Genomic DNA, 21,736 nt, shown 5'->3' on the forward strand with positions numbered 1-21,736 from the left:
ACCTTTTGAAATAATAGTTTTTACTTCATAGGATGTCTGCAAGGATTACATGCTATACTCAAACAGAATTCTCTTTCATTGAATTGGTATAATCCCAAATTTTGTATTTCTCCTACCATCTAGAACCATGTGGAGCTCAGAATAGACATTCAATACCTCTTTTGTTCAGATATTGATGGTAATACATGTCTCTCGACTTAATTCTGCTCTGCATTTTTTTGACACTGAAATATATTTTATTAATAAAGAATGTTGAGAGAAGCATACCAATTTAAATACAAAAATGTTTTTAGTCTCGACAATCATACTAAAACAGGGTTGAGAATCTTATTCACAATTATTACAGTTTACAGGACATTTAATTAATATTTCCTCTTTATTTTAGACTTATCTGAGAAATGGATTGAAAGAATCTGAGTCCCTAGCTTAGCTGCGTAGGAGCTTCAGTGTTTTTTAATGCATCACTACTCTTAGTAACCCTTATAAGTTTAAGCAGTTTAGAGATCCAAATATCAACAATGGGGAGGCCTCTGAGACTGACCTAGACCACAGTGGTTGTCCATGTGTATGCTTTGTTCATTTTTGCCCTTGCCTATTTCCACTAGCCTAGGAGACTAAGAATTACCTGTCATGTTGAATGTTGAAAGTTTTAAGATAATATGTTGGAGAAATAAAACAAATGACTTCACCCTGTAGTATTTCCTATATGACCACAGAGCAGCAGACTGTGAGTATAAGTATGTAGCACTACTTTAGTAGAGAGCATTAGGCATGGCTTACGACCTCAGTACTTGTGAATTCAAATTGAGAGATTAAAAAATAAATTATGCAATCACCATATGGGCAGTAAGTATAAGAATGTCAAAGGAAAAAAAATCTCATTCAATACTATCCTGGTGGGTTAAAGACTTTTTTTTTTCATAAAAGTCTTAGGTAAGATTTTTAAAAAATACTTCAGTTATTATTTTTGATCTTTGTTATTTGTAACCATTGAACACTAAAATTAGCTCATGCATATCAGTAGCTTTGAAATGTTATCATTTTTGTCCCTAAAATTCTATTTAATATTCCTATAACAAATAGCAAGCTTCTCTTCACTAATAAATCAATATTTGCATTTTTCTTACTTTGTAAGATATGTCCATATTCATAAATCATGTTTTAAAAATTGATAAAGTATTGGTAAGTAGGAAAGTATGGGTTACTCTGCTTTTAGGAATTTCAGACTTCTTATCTTGACACATTCCAACAGACAAAGTCAAGGTCAAAGTCTACTGATAAAACCACAAGAAGGTAGATCCTTTAGTTGCACATGCAATGACAAATACATATATTTACAAATGAGTATTTTTTTTGAGAGGTTTCTAGACTCTTGTATTTTTTTAATCTTTGGTTTTCTTTCATTAGTTTCTTCTTTATCTGTTTATTCACCCACTTACTCATTTTAAAACAATTCTTGAGCTTCTGTTTTTGCCAGCTGGGGATATAGCATGGACTGAGACTACTAGTTCCTATAGCCATGAACCATACCTTCTAGGGGAGGGAGATAGATGATGAAAACTTAAAAATGTTAAGTGGTAAATGCTGTAAAGAGGAATTAAGGAGGGTAAGGTATAGAAAATACTGGAGCTATTTTATGTAGGGGGTGGTATCTAAAGATTTTCTAAAGTGAGAATGAGCCCTGTGGTTATCAGGCAGAGAGAACTGTAGAGCAAAGGCCCTAAGATACAAACATGCAGGATCCATGTGATTAAAAAGAGTAGAGGTTGAGGTCAGAGTTATAATTGGAGTCAGTCCATGCAGGACCTTCTATTCCAAGGGAAGAATTGAGTTCTGTTTGAAGCAGAATGGGAGCCACTGGGAGTTTTTAAATGGAAAAGTGACATAATATGGTGTAAATTTTAAAAAGGATTACTTCGGCTGCTGTAGAAAACATAGACCATTCAGGGCTGGAAACAAAATCACAGAGGAGAGCTGCAGTGTTGCGAGGCTCCAAGAGGAGATGCTGTGCTTTAGAGTGGAAATTTCAGAAAGATGTCAGTCAACTCTGGATACACTTTGATAGAAGAGCTTACCATTTTCAAGGCTGTAGAAAAGTATGGTTGTTGACATCTCATTCCATCTAGGCAATAAGAAGTCTCTTAATAAAACACTGGACTTGTTTAATTATCTAGAGTGAGAGCCCATCTATATAGGTATGTAGCCAAACATTTGTATTGCTTTTCCCAAATGATGTTCCCTGAGACACTAGAGGAAATGCTTGAGGAGCAAAGGTCATGGTCAAATAAATGTTGAAAATTCTTTTTTTGTGGTGGTTAAATCTAAGAACACCCAAACATAAAATAGTTTTTGTTACCTTGGCATTCTTTGATGATTTAGGCCAGGAACTCTTTCTTGCATAGTTTATCATTTCAGGAGAGAATGCCCTAAAGCCTTACTTAAATAGTAGGCCTTTACTTAGCAAAGTCAGCTTTATCTGACTCCTCCAGGAGCCTAGCAAGCAAGCAGGTCATCAAAAATTCAGAGATTGAAACCTCTTAGTTCAAGGAGCATCCTCTTCACAATATAAATACAATTGTTTTACATCTTTTCAAACTTTTTTGGTATTAGAACCAGTTTCCTTGTTGCTAAATGACTATAATTGTTATAATTTGAACTATCTGATGCTGGTGTTTTTATAGGTTGAAAATGCTCTACTACCTGCAAGTTTATGTTTCAATTGAGTACTTTTTAAAAGTCCTAGCAAATTTTTAAAAAGTTACAGGAAATTTAAGAGCGAACACGTTTTTTAGCATTTTCTTTCAGGCACTGTGCTTAATACTTTTAATATATCACCTGATTTAATTATCAAAATGGCCCTATCAGAAAAAATAGTGAGAGGCTTTAAAATGGGTAAAATAAGGTGGTTGATCAACTAAACTTATTTATTTGGGTTTGTCAATTCTGTATGTCTCAAAGTGGTGGTCATGCAAATTAATCTTGCCTATAGATGTGCAAAACAACCATAGTTAGTCAATTTGGGTAGACTCATTTTTCATCTAGTTGTGTATTCATGTGTGTACCTGCTGTTTGAATTCCTCTTGGATACAATATCTGATTCTCTCAATAAGTTAAAGATCTATGACATATTATAAGTTTATATGTGTATGACTCATGGGTATAGGCTTTTATAAAAGATATCTGTTTGTTACTCTGAGATACTATTACCTCTATTTTATAAAAGAGGATATTCACAAAGATTTTACCTGCTCAAATATGTTAGTAATTGGTAAACCCAGAATTCTGACCTATCCTTGAAAAGTTTTGCTTGTACTAGTGACTTTTTTTTTTAATCAATATTCCATTTGATTGTTTTACTCTTATAACTAAAGAAACCAAAGACATAGTGTGCCATATTCAGAACTTTTGAGAAATAGTCATGTGGGAGAAGAGAGACAGTGAGCAGCCGTTCTCATGTTATCAGTGAGTGCTCCACTCGCAGATTTCTTTACAGGCATTGTGGTGGGTCCTCCTGCTTCATGCCTAGGAAAATTCTCCTGATAATTTTGTTCATTTCTCTTCATTCCCCAACCACCACCCACCTACCCACCCACTCATAGTTTTAAACCCTTTGCCTTTGGTTCAGTGAACTTACAAATACTTAAGACTGTTCAGAGGCAAATGGTCACAGGTGAATTCATCAGGGAGTCCACACTGTACCCAGAGTCCCTTTCACTCTGACTTCTCTGCCTCTTTAGATGAGAAGAATTTTCCTTGGATTTTTCCTTGTGCTCCTATACCATCCACTTTCTTCCAAACCATTCTCATATTGCCTGTTGGAGTTTTTTCCCTTCTTCTCTGCACTTGGACTGTAAGTGTCACAGGACAGTGACTTTTGTCTTCTTCAAAGCTTTATCCCCAAGTCTAAAAATGCTTGATGCATAGTATGCATTCAAAAAATATAGTTGAAATAATGAATGAGTTGTCTTTTCTTCCAATTCTCTAGGTCCTGTTGCCTGGTCTCTTGCAGGTAAATATAATCAATAGATAATAGGCACTGAAGGCATATCTCTAAGAAAATAATATTCCATTACCGAACATATTGTTTTTTTCCTTAGCTTTTAATTTTCTACTCTCACGTTTACTGGAGAAAGGGCACGTGCCCCTTGGGGTGCAAGTGAAATAGAGGAAAGTGTGAGAAATAAAAGAACACTATTGTTACTTACAGATACAAACCTGACACATGGTATTCATCCATTTATTGAAGATATATCGAGCACTAAAACTCCAAGGAAAGGAGTCCTACAAAGAAAACTAAAATGAGAAAAAACTACTGCCCTACACATAGAAGTGAAATACTCTAATAACAATTACCTATTCCTAAATTTGCTATATGCCTAGAAGTTTTTCTAAGTATTATAAACACATAACTTTCAATATTTATAATTGCCTTTGAATATAATTGTATAATTTGTGGATGAAAAAACTAAGAAACAGAAAAACACATCAAGAGTCATCAGTAGATTGCAGAACTGGACTTTGAAGTTTTTGTGGTTCTAGTTCCTCTGTTTTTTCCATTTATGTTTCTCACACTTTCACATAGAGTATTTAACTGGTGTTTCAACTATTGCTAGTAAGTTATATAGATAAGTTATGTTTTTCAAAAGAAAAATATAATAAAATTATTATAATTAGCCTTATTAGTGATGGCAAATTATTTTTAATATATCTCCAAAGAATGTATTTCATTTTCAGCGATGAATAATTGGAATTGTAGGTCAGTTTTACAATTGATATCTCTTCCTACATATTGTTTTCACTAACTTAGAAAATCCCTGCTCACGACTATGCATTGACAAGGCGTGATTATTTGAAGACTTTGCTAAATAGCTATGGTATTCAGATAGGAAAAATAGCAAAAAAAAAAAAAAAAAAAAAAAACTCATGAGATTTCTTTTAACAGCTCAAAAAATGAAAATCAACACACACATTACCCTCAAAAGCTGAAAAGTTGACTTTTGCAACCAAAAATATAGTTGTGAATGTGTTTCTAATCTACTCTTTGATGGCAATCAAGGTGTTACTTAATTCTACATGTTTTATTATAGCATTGGGATGTTTTTAAAATATGCCCTAAAGCAATACTTCATTGATTTCTTTCTTTAACAAGTGAAGGAAATTATTTATGAAAAGTCAAATTTTTGACAGTTGAGACACTTGTCCTATGGTGTGGTCGTGTTTTAAAATCCTGGTATTCTATTCAAAACATTTAACCTTGTGGTATTTTAGCCTTGAGAAAATAGATTCAGGCTACTTAAGATTCTGAATATATCACTGAGATATGCCACTTGAGCAAACACTTGAAATCATAGATGTGAGTTTGAAGAAATGTTTTTATCTCATTTCACATTTCATAAAGTCATGTGAGCACCTTTGCTCTTGACAGCTAGCATGTCTGATCTGAAAAAAAAAAGTCAGGTACTTACTGGCCATTTCTCTGCTCAGCATGCTGAAAGAGAAACAGAAATTCACAGTGAGCATGGTCAGATCATTTTGACAATTTCCATCAATACTGAATCAGCTCATGTGGGACATTGTTGACAAGCAACTGTTACCACAATGAATAAATCCGTGGGTAGATTGGCTCACAGAAGCAACCGCCCTTATTCGTAGATCAACATTATTTCTTGCCCCTATAACATGCATGCTTGCTCAGAGCTGAACCAGTTCTACCTTTCTCGTCTGTCATGTGTCATGGAATTGAGTTGATAAAAATAGTGTAGAATCATGCATATGTAGTGATTAAACCAAAGAAAACATCCATCCATTTTACATTCTTCATTAGTTCATTCATCAAGAATCTGCTACTCACCTAGTATGTGATGTACCTTGAAGAGGGCAAAAGTAGATGTTTCACACCCTCATGAACTGTACACATACCAACATCTCATGATCTGTACATGTTAGTCACTTTATTACTTTAGAGGAGATATTGTTCTCTCGTATTCTGTGGAATCAATGTTACAAGGCCATCTAACTGTTAAATGATGGAGGAAACTCGCCAGTGATAACATTCTGGTTTCTCTCCCTGGATGATATTTGACAAATGTTTTGGACTTGTTTTATACGCTGCTCTGCAACAGTATGAGTCACCTGTTTTTGCTATGGGAAGTCTGACTTTGAAGGATGAGTCTGTAGTTTCCATCTCTTCTCTTCTTTGAATACCGTAATGCACTGTTGTCCAGGCACCATGCTAGGTGCTCAGGATACAATAGTAAAGATAAAAATGTTCCCTGTGTAGTCAACTTATCAGCTTGTCTATTTAGGTCTCTCTAAAATACACAGATTTTTTTTATCCCTCCATTTATGCAGTTGCCCCCTGAGGTCATCTAGACTGTGGTAAAACCTCCTAATCTTCTGCTTTATCTCAACATTCTACTCAAATTAGGTAATCTTTTTAAAATATAGATTATTTCCCTTACCTATTTCTAACTCTCTAGTAGCTTTCCATTATAGTTAGACTTAAATCTAAATACTCTCCAGAGGAATTCAAGATTCTATGGACCATTTCCTGTCTGACCTCATTTCCTATGAATTTGTCTTTTAATCACAGTAAAATAGATGCACTGGCCTTTTCATTTCACTTCCCAGCCTTGTCATTTGCCTTTCTTCTGTCTGGGATGTTCTTTCCTCAATATTTCTATTTGACTCTCTTTTTGTTAGTCTTACAATGCCAATTCAATCAATTTCTACATTGAGCCTCTCTCATGATCCTATTAAGCAGAGATTTGGTATAATTTAAGAGCACTGGGCACATCCAACATGGTTAAAATGTTGTAAATAACAACTGAAGTAAAGAAAATCATGTTGAATTGTGGTAAGAATAGAACAAATGGAATAACTTTGGAAAAGGCACTACTTTAAACAAGAGAGGTCAAGCTTTTAGGAGATTTGATAGTTAAACTCAAGTCTCAGCTAAGATCTGAAGGATATGCTGGGGCCAGCAAAGAGCATTCCAGTTAAGGTAAATAGCAAATGTGAAGGCCCCGAATTTGGAAATGGTTGGATGCTGATGATCATGTCTATGTGGCCAGAGGACAAAAAGTGATGGAGGCGGCAATGGGAAACGACAGATGTGTGTGGTTTGGCAGATGCTTATAGACCAAGGTGTTGAATTTTCTTCTAAGTGCAATGAGAAAGTAAATGAGAGATTTGTAAGCAGAGGAGTAACACAGCTTGATAAGTACTAATAATCACTCTATTTGCTCCTTAAAAAAAAGAAAGAAAAAAAAGAAAACGAGGAAGAAAGCAAGGATTCCAGTTAGATTATTATAAAGTAGATAAGCTGACAAGTAGTAATGGTTTGATTTTTCTGTTCACATGTTTTCACTGCTTGTTAAGCTGTGGACCTCAGGAATTGCCATTTTCCCATACTTACAGATTCTAAATTTGATCTGTATGAGTGTATTTTGTGTTACATATATTATCCTATTTTAAGTAATAGTATTTACAGAATTTTTTTTAAGTTCATTCATTTACTTTATAAACTGAGACTCTATATCTAGGGTGACCCTAGGTCCAGCTCCCCAGGAAAGTTCTGGCTTACATATCTTACTGTCCTGTGTAAATGATAACATTAGCTCCTTTTATTTCTAAATGATCTGGTTTATCTGATATGACTACCATAGCAGTAACAAAAATGCTAAATTAAAAGATGTGAGTAAATATATGAATTTGCACCTAAATTCAAACGCAAATAACCATGTAGTATGTGATATTGGCTATTTACATAGGGTGCCACAGGAACCCAGAGATGAGGTGGGAAATGATCAGTGTGGCCATGTCGTGCTCAAAGAGTTGTGACAGACACGTTCTCAGCTGCAAGGTTATCTGCCCACAGTTAAGTTTAATCTCTGAGGTGGCTTTCAGGCTTTCTGTAACAAGAAAAATCAGAGCACTGGTCCATTTTCATCCATGACTGTACGCCACCTCACCACAACCCACATGGCCATGTGTTTTCTGCTTGCCAACTTTCCAATAGGCTGCAGATGTCAGGTCCAGAGCATTGCTTGCCTGCTACCACTCCCTTTTGGTCCTGAGAGCATTAATAATTATCCATCCCTGCCCTCCGAGTCTAGAGAAGTTCTCAAAATTCTTCCAAACATGGTGTTCTTAACTATCCATCAGTTAGACTGGCTGGACTGCAAGAAGGAACCTATTTGGTGTCCACACCGAGCCCATTCTCCTGCCGTCTCTGTACGCTCATTCTGGAGCAAAGCATGTGAAAAGACAATAGAGACAAGTGTATATTTGGACTTAATCTTTGCTCTTTATTCTAAAGATATATTAACCAGAGCATGGACTACTTTACATTTCAAATACTTGTACCATTTGTCTTTAGAGCTAACGGGAATTGAATTTTGACTTCCAATGAGGTGCACGTTGAGAGGAATCTTAACTTCTTTCTACAAAATTAGAAAACAGGCCAGTGACCCTGATTACTTGAGAGGATTTCAAGGGTTCTTATGTCTTCTAACCTCTTTAACGGCTGGGCCACTTCTCCAGACTCTGTGCTGTCATGGTTTCCTGTTCCATTAAAAATACAATAAAAATATCATGAATGACTTACTGCATCCAGCAATTTCCAGGTGTTTTCTTCTTGATCTATGTGGCCTGTTTTAGTAATGCTCTTGAGAGATTTTTCAAAAAATAATGTCAGAGTACTCTAGCGGAAAACTGATTGTTCCCCATAGAAAAGCTGGAAGGCAAAGAGAAAAAAATAATATTGCTCCTGTGTACAGTATCAAAAACCTAGGCATAGGAAATCTACATTTTTTTGCCAAGGGTTTACTTGTTGTAGGTTGCCTGGAAATGGCAAAATATAATTTATGGCAGCTCTGTGATCTATATTCTTCCTGTCTTTCCTCATAGCAATTGCTTCCCCCACCCCCACCTTAGTATGCTTCATACTTCACACTCCACAAACCCCCACATACACTGAGAGAGGAGAAAAGGGTGTTTTATGTCCAATTGAGGAAGGGATAGATGATTCTGCGGCTGCTTTTATTTTGTTCTCTGTGCAACAGATATCCCAACTAAGACACAAATTAAACTAAGAAAAGGAAATATTTATACACTGTCTGAAATTATGCCAAAAGAGGAACCATTATCAGTACTTCTTAGGAATGAAAGGGAACCACTGTTCTCACCTGAAATTTCTTGCCAAAATACATACTTGGTTTCAGGCACCACAAAAGGGAATGTTCTCTCACTGACATAAGTTGGGGGAAGAATGCTGAGCCAGTTCATTATGTGTTGATTTCCGTTCTCACGTTCTAATTTGGAGTCAACAGCCAGATACACAGCAGTACTCTTCGTCACCCATCTTAATAGAAGAGTGAGTCATTTTGGTAACATTCTAACGAAATGCATGATCTCCTCATGTGAAAACAGTATATGTTGGCTGGATATGTTCATCCTTGCAATCTCAGCCACAATATTCTAGATGGCATCCAAGGACACTTAGCTTGAGGAAGAGTGGTAAGGGAGATGTATAGGGAAGGAAGATGACCTAAAGGGTAAGACTGAGGCTAGGGCAGAAGGAAGCCCTAGTGGAGGAATAAAGGTGAGAAGAAGCAGAAGCTTTAGACTTGACTTGATCAGCTGTCTGTGTTTTGGGTGATCTAGTGATACTAAAAATCACTCCTGTTCTTTATATTCATTATAGATACTTAAAGGAAATGAAAACAATGTGAATACTATTCATGTAGAATAATTGTGGCATGATACTGGCTTTCCATACTAGATGCCCCTAGGAGGCTCAGTCAGTTAAGCCTCTCTCTCCCCCTCGGGTCATGGTCCCAGAGTCTTGAAATCAAACTCTTCTCCCTCTCCTCCCTGCTCATCCTCTTTCTGTCTCTCTCAAATAAATAAAATCTTTAAAAAAAAAAGTATTATATGCCCCCAATAGACTATATATATATATATATTCTCAATCAGTGTTGAAATTTGATGCTTGTATTAGGGTATGCTGAGTCCTGTAACCTCCAGATCCTAGTGATTATTAACATGACAATAGTCTGTTTCTCAGGTAGATCATGGTTAAATGCAGAAAAGCAATTTCTACCCTTGACTTCAAAGTAAGCAGAAGAGAGAAAGAACATGGATGATCTCAAGGAGGGTTCAGGGGCCAGGTCCTGCAGCTCTCATTTACACCCACACTCTTTGTCAGAACTCCATCACATGGTACCAACTAAGTCCAGAGAGACTGAGATGTGTCATTAAGATGTGTGCCCCTCCACCCCCACCCCAAAGGAGGACCTAATACTAGTCTGCCAAGACTAGTTCTACAGTACTAGTCACTGAAAAGCAACCTGTTTGATGACAACCTGCTGCTTTTGGGTTGTCACAGAAGTCTTTGCATTTAGCAATTTGTGCTGCTTTACAACATATGTTCAAATGACATTTTTTTTCTTTGTTGTCATGGACCTGAATTTGCATGACAAGAGGTTATAGGTTTAAGTCTCAGATTTCTTTCTAGTGTTGGAGGAGTTGCTCTTCAGAGTGTTCTACATTCGTGTTTACCAGAAACACCATTACTTTGGCAACAGTAGAATTATATAATATATATATAAATATATATATATATTTATATATATAAAAACCATACACTTTTTCTCTACTCTTAAAGTGGTTTTCCTATAATTACTACACTAGAAACCAGAGTTGTTGGGAGCTGCAACTTTATTTGCAGATGTACCACCTTTCACCTTCAGTAAGAATCTTATTTTCTAGACCATTTCTCAAAAACATTAAAATACAATTACAGCTCCAAAGGTGAAATTCTTTTTTATATTTTAATTTCTTTTTTTCAAGGTATGTATGCTCACATGTGTTAATTTTCAATCTGCTAGTTATAATCGGTCTCATGTTTTTTTCTGGCCTTGATGTTAAACCCAGTTTCATGAAACTCGAGCTTGAACAAAAATATAGATTAAAATCATTTGTAGAAATTCATATGTTGATGATGGTAAAATGGATGTATCTAATGTTTACACAGGCCTAATTTTTCTAATTTGAATTATATTGGAGTGTCACTAAGGACCTCCATGGAATTACAAATAAACTTCATAAACTTAAAGAGAAATAGCTTCCTAATTCACCTGCTCCATAATATCAGTTTTTCTTTCATTGCTCAAGTTTTTTACACTTTTTAAATTCCAGTATAATTAACATACATTGTTAGTTTCAGGTGTACAATAGTGATTCAACAAGTCTATACATTACTTAGTGCCTATCATGGTAACTGTACTCCTATTTCACTCCTATTTCTATCTATTTCACTCATTCTCCTATTCACCTCCCTTCTGCCAAAAACTAGTTTCTCTAAGAGTCTGGGGGTTTTTTGTTTATTTTTTTTTCCTGTCTACATTTGTTTTATTTCTTAAATCATAGATTTTCTTACACTGAGTGTTCTTAAAATGTGGTTTTGCTTTATTGACAGGATTTCAACTTGTGTTACAAAAATAAATTCATTAACAATATCTGCTAATAATAGTTTGACCTTCATATATATAGTATCACTTAAAATTTGAGTCTAGGATAGAGGAATAGAACGTAGGGGCATTTGGGACAGTAGACTTGATATTGACTTTGGATTCACCTGACTTGGGATGCTAGCTTCTCTACTTCCATAGTCCTGAGGAAGCAGACTTAATTTATTTCAGCTTAAGTTTCCTCCTCTGCAAAATGGGAGTACTGCCTCTATTATAATGTCTTTGCAATAATTTAATGAGGTAAAGTAATGCCTTTCTTTCAACCTTTTAAAACTGTGACCCACATTAAAAAGATAAATAAAAAATTTAAAAACTTCATCTTTATATATGTATATATAAAATGTATATATAAAAATATAAAAACTAAAAATGCATAGAATGATACTCATACAAATTTACATAATAAAGATATTAATGTAAATATATGATCTGACTTAACAATGGGTGAAGATTTAACATTTTAATGATACGATGGTGCTTTGGCTTTTTGCCTGAAATTATTATTTTTTTATAAGACTAAGACTGGATATCAAATAATAAAGTTTTACAATCATATTAACACTATGCTAATTTTTCTGAATGGTTTTTAGATGGTTTAGGAAAATTAAAACTTGTTTTGTCCTTATATAACTGTCTAAAACTTGAATTTCATGCCAACAGATAAGGCCTACATTACATATATTGAGATTCTGGGTCATTTATAGATTTCCCTCTTCATTTACTAAGAGTGGCCTCTTTCAAGTCTTAGAAACTGATGAGAAATTCTCTAGGGAACCCAAATGGAGCAATTGGCATGAAGTTTTTTTGATGACTCTAATTTATTCTAATAGTTGATATTAACATTTTCCAGAGAAATAAGAAGCCACTGTTCTAGTGGGAGCTTAAGGTCTATGTTGGTTAGTATTGTTAAAAAAAATTAAATAAATAAAAATGGGTAGAAATAGATGGCAGAGAACTTTACAAACCTAATAGAGAAAGCTGAACTTGTTTTAGGAAGCAAAGAAAATCCTTGATGATAGGGAAAGAGTATGGGAAAAGGAGATTCTTAGATCATTTTGTTAAATAAGTGCTCAAAAAATCATGGACAGAGAAAAGATAAGCCCGGGAGAATTGTTATAAATAGTGCAAATATAAGCATGTGTTGGTAAGGGCTCATATTAGGTGTTGGTAATGTAGCTAAAGGAGAAAGAAAAAGTATTATTTTTTTAAAATTTTATTTATTTATGAGAGAGAGAGAGAGGTGCAGAAACACAGGCAAAGGGAGAAGCAGGTTCCATGGAGGGAGTCTGATGTGGGACTCGATCCCAGGACTCTGGGATCATGATCCTGGGCCAAAGGCAGGTGATAAAATGCTGAGTCACCCAGGCATCCCAGGGGGGGAAAAAAAAAAAAAGTATTTTTAGCAAAAGAGCTTGATATGTCTGAGTTACTTCTCTTTTTCTTACCTCGTGAATTTTAATTCCATATATCCAAATTTTCCATCTTGAAAGAGTGGCATAATGGTGGTAATAACAAAAGAAACAGGTACAGAAAGGAGCTGGTCTTTGAAGGAAGATACTATGTTTGCCCATAGAGATTCTGATGCATCTGGAATTGAGAACAATTTGTTAAAGCAAGCCTGTGATACTGAATTAGATGTTTAACCTAAGTTAAATGAGCAATATGTCAAAAATCAAGGAGAAAAAAGTTGCCAAGAATAAACAGAATTTGCCTTGGGAGATAATGTCCTGTTATTGGAAGAGCTTAATAGATTGCTGACCACTTTATAAAGTAAGGAACTCCTTCCTTTGTAAAGGAATCTATGCATTACATAGGAGATTGAATGAACCCCTTCCTCTGGTTATTTGCAGACTAATCTTGAGAATAATCATACTCATGAGAATGTAGTCTGGACAGCCAGACTAGAGAGGAGTTCCTTCCTCCTTGATAATTTTTGTCCCAAATCCTGGGTTTAGTAATAACTAGTGAAAGTTCTGAAGATAGATTTAGGCCTTCCCTTTACTTTTGGAACCCATCTGAACATCGGGCTGTTCAACTGTTGGCTACTAATCTAATCCCAAGTATATAAAGATTTGTCCGGGTTCCAGGAGCCCGTCTACCCTCTGAGTAGTATAATCACTTGAGAGAAGCCCTAGAGCTTTAACCACATTGTTAGATTGAGCAGAGGGTGGGGGAGTGTGTGGCTGGAAAGCACTTGCATAACACCCCTAACCCTGTACCTGGGATTGAGCTCTCATTCCAGGATGTCACATTTTCCTCTTCAGACTTCTTAGATACTACAAAAAACAAACTCAGAAGAACCCTAACTTTATCGTACCCCTTAAGATTTGGCCTCCTCAACAGTTGATCCTTTTCTGGATTGGAAGAATGAAGTGGGAGAAAATGGCTCTCCGTGTTGCTATGCTGTGCATTTCTTGTACTCTCTCTCGACCTGTATTTCATCTCAATCCATCCCTCCTCCTCATCCTGATGGAGGCTTGTTAAAAATAGGTTTCTTTTTCCAGAAGGAACTAAATCCAAAGTGTGATTTTACAGTGGCATCCAGATGTATGAATATGGAAATACTGGGTTTGAAATGAGCAGGGGTAGAACAGATTTAATGCAGGCTGCTTTAACCAGATATTTTAGGCATAAGTGGATCTTGCCAATATGGGATTGAAATAAAGGTGACAGCTCAGGACTCAGGGTTCAAATATGGCAGATATTCACTTAACTATAACAAAGAAACAATGGCATGTTCATATAAGGGTGAGATGCTTGGCACACTCACAGAAGAAACAGAGGAAGGTGAAGCAAATATGGCCAATGGAGTCAAATCCCCAAAATGCTAGAGAATGATAAGAACGAAGGACAATAGTTTGGTAATTCATACATAAAAGAACTAAGAGTGGTCAAATGTTGCAAGAGGAGAGACTGGGTGGAGGGAAATAGAAAGTGCTGAAGGAGAGTAGTGGGGGAAAAAGTGGAGAATGTCGGCAAGAGTGAGGTTTGGAGCACCGGGACAGGAGTGAGATTAAGACAGTAAGAGAAGAGCCTAAAGGAATATATGGAGAGAGAGAAAGGAACAGCGGTGTGGTGTTAGGAAGAAAAAAGTGAGGGGCAGCTGAGTGGCTCTGTTGGTTAAGCGTCAGACTCTTGGTTTTGGCTCAGGTCATGATCTGGGGGTCCTGGGATCAAGCCCCATGTGGGACTCTGCAGTCAATGCAAAAGTATGTTTGAGATTCTCTCTCCTTCCTCCCCGCCCAGCATATGTGCTCTCTCAAATCTTTAAAAGTAAGTTTAAAGGAAAGAAAATGAATTATATTTGGATGCTTCATGGAAGGTCCTTGTGTCAAAAAGTATTGGGCTTGGGTTTTAAGGTGTGATGCTGAAGTACCTAGTGTCCTATCTCCATGGAAACTTGTGAAATGGTTAACCTACAAATGTCTCTTTCTGGTAAAGTATGCCTAGAAAAGTTGTAAATTAATTTTTGGACTGTTAATATCAAATTACAATCCTAAAATTGACGTCTTGAAATTCTCACTGTATATTGAGAATTGCAACCCATTTGTGCATTTTTTTGAACATTTGCGCATTATTTGTATTGTAATTTTAGTTTTTTGTTACAAATCTCATCATATCCATAATCTAAACTTATAAAGAAGTAACATTTTGTTGTCTTCCCTGCTAATAAGTAATGAGGCAGTTTGTTATAAATCTAATGCTCCTGGCATTAGTCATCTCAGCACTATTAAAATTAAATATGTCTTGTGCTGCAGTTGAATTGGAATAGAATTGCAAAAAGCCACTATTGAATTAGAAGCAATACAGGTTTCTGTCCTTTCATTATGTAAATCTAGGTTTTAAGAAGATGTCTGATCAGCAGAACTGTCAGGCCACCTGCAATTACCTGCCATAAAGTCTACCTTCCTCACCAGCATTGAACCTCTTTCTCTGCAGGTGCTATAATTTCCTCGGGGAAATTTATTATCACGTAAAAAAAGAAAAACTGTGTTTTAACATACAGACTTTTTGGAAGGATTTTAAAATAAAATTTTAGCCTTTGTATATTTTTCTTTACTGGTAGCTTCCACGAGCATTAATTGAGCCCCTACTATATGAAAGGCATGATATTATACTATGGGTATAAAATAATACTGTGCATTTATGTAGTTCTTTAAAATCATCTGAGAACTGTAGATAATACTCTCCTTTGGGTTTCAAAACAATTATGTAAGGAACATAGGAAGACAGATAAAACTATGACAGTTGAAGTTGAGATTCATAGATGTTAATCTTTGTTCTTCCTTATATACTTTCATTAAAATACCAGTAGTACTAACTCATAAATCTAGATATTTTAAATTATGAGGAATTTCAACTACTCATGTAGAAACTTCCTAATATTTCACTTGGGACTCAAATTGTTTATTGAAAATATAAATAATTAGCATAAGTGTGAAGTAATTATCCTAGACAGGATTTTTTTTTTTTTTAAACAATGACTTTCTGTGAGAGATTTTATAATCTAATGGAGCATATCATCTTGACAGATGAGAACATAAATGAAAAAAAAAAAACCTTAAAAACATAATTCTGGATAATGTCTGCAATATGGGAAGGATAATTAGTAAGATTAATTTTGCATTGGTTTACTCCTCTAAAGCAAAGGCCAATTAATTATGCACGAGAGATTTCCACAGTTTGGATTATGCCATAAATATTTAAATCTATTCTGGAAGGAGAATCATTGCATATCCTACTTTCTTCTGCCAAAATCTGTGAAGGTATTGGCCAGAGTACGTGCTAGACCTCTGCATACAGCATGTGGGCATTCGTAGAGGTGAGAGAAAAGGCCTTTGAAAAAGAAAATACATACCTAAACAAGATGTCACAAGTCTAAGCAATTATGAAAAGTCACCTTGAAAGTTCAAGTATAATGGAGAATTCATCTGAAGGATCAGTTCTGCTTGAAACATCTTTCCGGTAGGGCTTTTCAGACTTGCTATGTCAAAGGTTGTTAGGCTAATGACAACTGCCTCGTGAAAGCCGATTCTGTGCATTTCTTCTCAACCCCATGGTTGGAGAGGTCAGATGTTCAGCTTTTAACCATGGCAAGAGTATTTACAGTGTAGAAATCAGTATCTATTACAAATCAGACTGTCTCCATGCCTGCTACTCTTTTCCCCACAGAGCCAGTTTTTAAACAATATTAGTCTAGGACCTCGGTTCAAGGAGCTTGTGCTGTGTGAAACAGGTCACAAGCAACGTATTTGGGACTGGGGGGTGAGGTTCAGGTTCCTATTGGTGGGGTAAACTTGGGAGAGGTAGACTGGTAATAGGCAACTTGTTAAGGCTTGAGCCAATGAAATAGTTGTGAGGCAAGAACCATGGACTTGACAATGACCTCTGGGGTTTGGAGGAGGCTGAAGCATAGTGAACATGTGGGGATTCAGGAGGCACTAGCCTGGAATGCAAACTCAGTCCAGGACCCATGCTTTAGTCAATGTTGATTTTCTAAGATGCTTCCAGTCATTGTCAACTGCGTGTTTTCTCTCTAATGCAGAATAAATATACATGCATTGTTATATTTAGTACTTAAAATAATTAAAAAAATAGTTATCGATCTCTATGTAGATACTATTACCTGCTTAACAAAATATAAACTGACACATAGAAGGTTTAAACCATAATGTGCCCAGAGTCACACAGCTAGTAAGTGGTGAGATGAAAATCACACCTGGGTTTGCTTGACTTAAGATGAACTTTTCACCACTGTACACGTATGTTACCCTCTACCTTCCAACAATAGTGGGCTGGAGCCAGGTGTTCTGCAGGTTGTGGCTTAGAGAATCTACACTCTAAATGTTTATCTAACAGATAACTGAGACATATGTGAGGATCTGGATTTTTCTCTTGAGTGTCTGAGCTGATTAAGAAGACCTATTGCTTTAAATAGTTGATTTTTTTTTTATCATTCTAACCATATCTCTTTTTAAAAAAGATTAATTATGTATTTATGAGACAGAGCGAGAGAGGCACAGACACAGGGAGAAACAGGCTCCATGCAGGGAGCCCGACATGGGACTCGATCTTGGGTCTCCAGGATCACACCCTGGGCTAAGGCGGCGCTAAACCGCTGAGCCACCCACGCTGCCCTCTAACCATATCTTTAGAGAATTTTCAGTTTTACTTCTGCTTGGAACTGTTAAATTTTTTTGAACTTTTTCCAGTAATACTATTAGTTATTTTTAAAACTGATTCATGAAAAGAATAATTCAGGAGTCCCAAATCTGTTTTTTGCACCATAATTTTCACATGGGTAGCAGAGACCATCTGTTCAAATGTGCATGGCTACTTTTCATTAATTTTTTTTATATCTATGGTCTTTAAAATAAGTAAATTAATTAATTAATGGTCTTTACCTATGTGTAATTATGTGTATTGTCCTGCAAAGGATGAGATTTTTTAAAAAAGAAAATTATCAGGGCAATTAAAGATAATAAATGGAGGGAACAAAATCATAAGGAAAAACTCACGCTTGTTTAGAATATCTGCAGTGAATATATTTTACTTATTGTCAAGCACATTTCTAATATTGTAGCAGCATTATTAGTAATAATCACTGGGCTTCTAAAAAGTAAAAGGACATTTAAGTGTGGGGATTAATGTTGCTAGAGGGATAAGATTCACGGTGCTTTGTGAATCCTACAGTAACCTATCTTGATAAATTTTGTTTTCCTCCATGGAAATAATACTATAGGGTATTAAGCTGAGGTTTAATAAACATTATAATCAAATTAGTGATTCTCTTCTATAGAGAACCTTAGTTTTCTCTCCTAATGGACTGTGTATATATAAGTATATATTGCCAAATGTATCTGTACATCTATCTACATATAAAGATACGTGTCACTAAATAAATATATTAAATGCACAGTGTAATATGTACGTATGTACATGTACGTATGCATTTTAAATGACTGTTCAATTACCATCGGTACCAATGACAATAGCAGAATGCTGTCTATCCCAGGTCAGAACTGAAATGAGCAATTAGTTTTAGGGTGATTTTCTTAGCCGGAAGAGATAGAATGAGAGACTTCTGCACAGACTATTTAAGCCTCAGTAAAACCCTGAATCTAGAAATAGCTGTCCAATTCATTGGGATGTCACAACTGATTAGTGAAATCAATAAACACAGGAAATAGAAATTCACCTGTAGTCACCAGTCTAGTCTTTCTATACATTATTCTCTAAAATTTCAATATCTGAGACCACAGAAATTCAAGACCAAAGAAACTATGTTGGTAAAATATGTGTAACTCTGGAGAATAATTCTGGCTACTGCATTTTGTACTTTTAAAGAGACATTTTTCTTTTTTTTTGCTCCCAAATCCTGCTTACTAAAGCATAAATGAAGAGTCTCATCTTTCACAGATAATGCATATATAGTACCGTATCTAGTTTTAGCTATATTGCACTATCTTTTAATTCAAAAGATTTTAAATTGCCTGCTATCTTTCAATGAGTACTCTTTTGGTACATTTCCCATTCTGATCCTGTTAAAACAGCTTGCTAGTTACCAGACTTTTTGCCAAGCGTCAGCATGTTGCTATCGTGCTTCTTTGTGTAGCCATCTTTCCTCTAATCAACTTATTGCTAAGACACTTTATATGCATACTCAGATTAATTCCAGCCCAGGCCTATGTTAGTTAGGATCCTCTCATATGATTGCCAAAAAAGTAGCAGAGGTAGGTATGATTTGCTCCTTGCTAAATAGTTAGACAATGTCAATGATTTAAGACCAACTATTGGAAGAAGCCTACCTTAATGAAGGAGTCTATTATTTTAAGAAGATTTAGCAATTAGGCATTTTTCTAATATTGATTTCCACTAAATTCTATCTTGAAATTAACGAGATTGATAATAAAACCTTTCATTCAGTGCTATCACAATAGATTTAATGAATACGTTGGCTTAGCCCCACAACCAGCTTCATTTAGCAATAAATGGCATAATAGGAGATATCATTTCAATAAAAAAAAAAAAACAACAAAACACAGGTGTGGCTAGGCTCAGAAAACTGTTAATCCAATATAAGCAAAGGGGAAACATGGTATGATGGTGGTTTGTCATTTTCGTATTATTTAACATTCATCTTTTTAAGATTTTATTTGAGAGAGAGACAGACACAGCATGAGAGAGAGATCACAAGCAGTGGGGAGGGCTACAGGAGAGTAGACTCCCCGCAGGGAGTCCAATGCAGGAATCAGAGGACCCTGGAATTCATGACCTGAGCCAAAGGCTCAGGCACTGAGATGCTGAACTGACTGAGCCACTCGGGCACTCTTATTTAGCATTCCTTTTTGGAGTATAATTTCTTATTTTATATAGTTGAAGTACATTTACCTATCACTGTGGCCTGCAATTCAAGAGTGAGTCCTTAGAGAAAAATGCAGCAATATGAGTAAAATTAAAAAATGTGGACACCTTAGATGTAGGTATGACACATTAGATGAGAAACTGCCACTTTGAGCTACTTGCGAAGATCTATGCACAGGGTCAATTTCCATGAACAGGTGAAAACTGAAGGTGAGTTATATTCCTGACTTAGTTCCATCTACTAAAAACTAATTGATTTCAACTCCTTGGCTGCATTGCTAAAAAGCTTCAGTTTATGGGATGTATATCTATCTATCTCAGTATTTCAGATTGAGACTTTAATCCTTCTCTTTGGGAAAATTAACTCATTCAATTACAGGATCCATGAGTTTAAATAAATCACATAGTCTTCATAATCTCCATATGATTTTTAATCCAATTCAAGGATAGCGTTTCATATTTTTTTAGATAATAGCCTTAGTGCGATACATTTCACATACCATGAAACTCACTTTTTTAGCAATGTATGATTTAGTAGTTTTTACTATATTCACAACGTTATACAGCCATCACCATTCTCTAATTTCAGAACATTTTCATTACCCCCCCCCCGAAAGAAACCTAGTACATTTTAGCAGACTCTCCCATTTGCTAGCGCCTGTCAACCACTAATCTATTTTTGTCTCTATAGATTTAATATGGACATTTATATAAATAGTTACCACAACATGTGGTGTTTTGTGGCTGTTTTTTTTTCTTCAATTAATGTTTTCAGGGTTGTAGAATGAATCAGCCCTTCATTCTTTACTGCTGAATCGTATTCCATTGTATATATATGCCACACTTTGTTTTTTGATTTATTTAAATTGCAGTTAACAAACAGTGTAATGCTGGTTTCAAGTGTACAGTATAGTGACTTTACAACTCCATACAACACCTGGTGCTCATCACCAGGGCCCTCAATCCCCATCCCCTATTTAACCCATCCCCCACTCACTCTGCCTCTAGTGACCATCAGTTTGTTCTCTGTACTTAGTCTATTTCTTGGTTTCCCTCCCTCTCTCCTTTTTCTCCCTCTTTGTTTCTTAAATTCCACATGTGAGTGAAATCAGATGGTATTTGTCGTTCTCTGACTTAGTTCACTTAGCATGATACTCTCTAGATCCATCCATATTGTTGCAAATGACAAGATTTCATACTTTTTTAAATGCGTAAGTGCTATTCCATTGTATGTATGTACCACATCATCTTTATTCATTAGTCCATGGACACTTGGGCTACTTCTGTAATTCGACTATTGTAGATAAAGCTGCTATAAACATCCGAGTACGTGTATCCCTTTGAATCAGTATCGTTGTATTCTTTAGGTACATACCTAGAAGCACAATTCCTGGGTCACAGGGTAGTTCTATTTTTAACATTTTGAGGAAACTCCACACTATTTTCCAGAGTGGCTGCTGCACCAATTTGCATTCCCACCTACAGGGCAAGAGGGTTCCCCTTCTCCACATCTTTGCCAATGCTTGTGGTTTCCTGTTGATTTTAGCCTTTTTTTTTTTTTTTTTTTTTGAGCGAAAGAGACTTTTATTAGGTTAATTCACTGAGATTTAGGGATTTATCTATTACAGCAACTAACATTTTATTTTAACTAACAGTAACCTTCAATTGAACCCCAAATTTAATGTATAACTTTGATAGAACAACTCAGTAAATATATATACCTCCCCAATACCATTTAACAGCCTTCCAAATATTTCACTCATCTATTTCAGTCCTCTTTATACTTAAAATGCATGTACGTTTCTCAAACTACAAAATATCACCATCTTTCCTGCTGT

General features: G+C 35.7%; 2 long non-coding RNA genes across 10 annotated transcripts in view; one reads left to right on the forward strand and one right to left on the reverse strand.

The window, feature by feature from the left end:
- LOC144300369 (uncharacterized) overlaps nt 1-21,736 on the forward strand; it is a 165,671-nt gene that overhangs the window by 69,103 nt on the left and 74,832 nt on the right. The gene's annotated exons all lie outside the window — the stretch shown is intronic.
- LOC144300368 (uncharacterized) overlaps nt 1-21,736 on the reverse strand; it is a 112,570-nt gene that overhangs the window by 16,223 nt on the left and 74,611 nt on the right. For 4 of the 7 annotated variants that reach the window (XR_013366961.1, XR_013366956.1, XR_013366957.1 and 1 more), the window contains 4 exons: nt 12,980-13,121; nt 8,609-8,737; nt 5,466-5,488; nt 4,216-4,281 (listed from right to left, as the gene is read on the reverse strand). This is a non-coding gene — a long non-coding RNA (uncharacterized LOC144300368). Of the gene's footprint in view, nt 1-4,205; nt 4,282-5,465; nt 5,489-8,608; nt 8,738-12,979; nt 13,122-21,736 lie in introns of all 7 variants that reach the window. The other 3 variants (XR_013366959.1, XR_013366962.1, XR_013366960.1) reach the window with 3 other exon arrangements.

Source organism: Canis aureus, chromosome 28 (assembly GCF_053574225.1).
Source record: "Canis aureus isolate CA01 chromosome 28, VMU_Caureus_v.1.0, whole genome shotgun sequence".
Taxonomy (NCBI): Eukaryota; Metazoa; Chordata; class Mammalia; order Carnivora; family Canidae; genus Canis; species Canis aureus.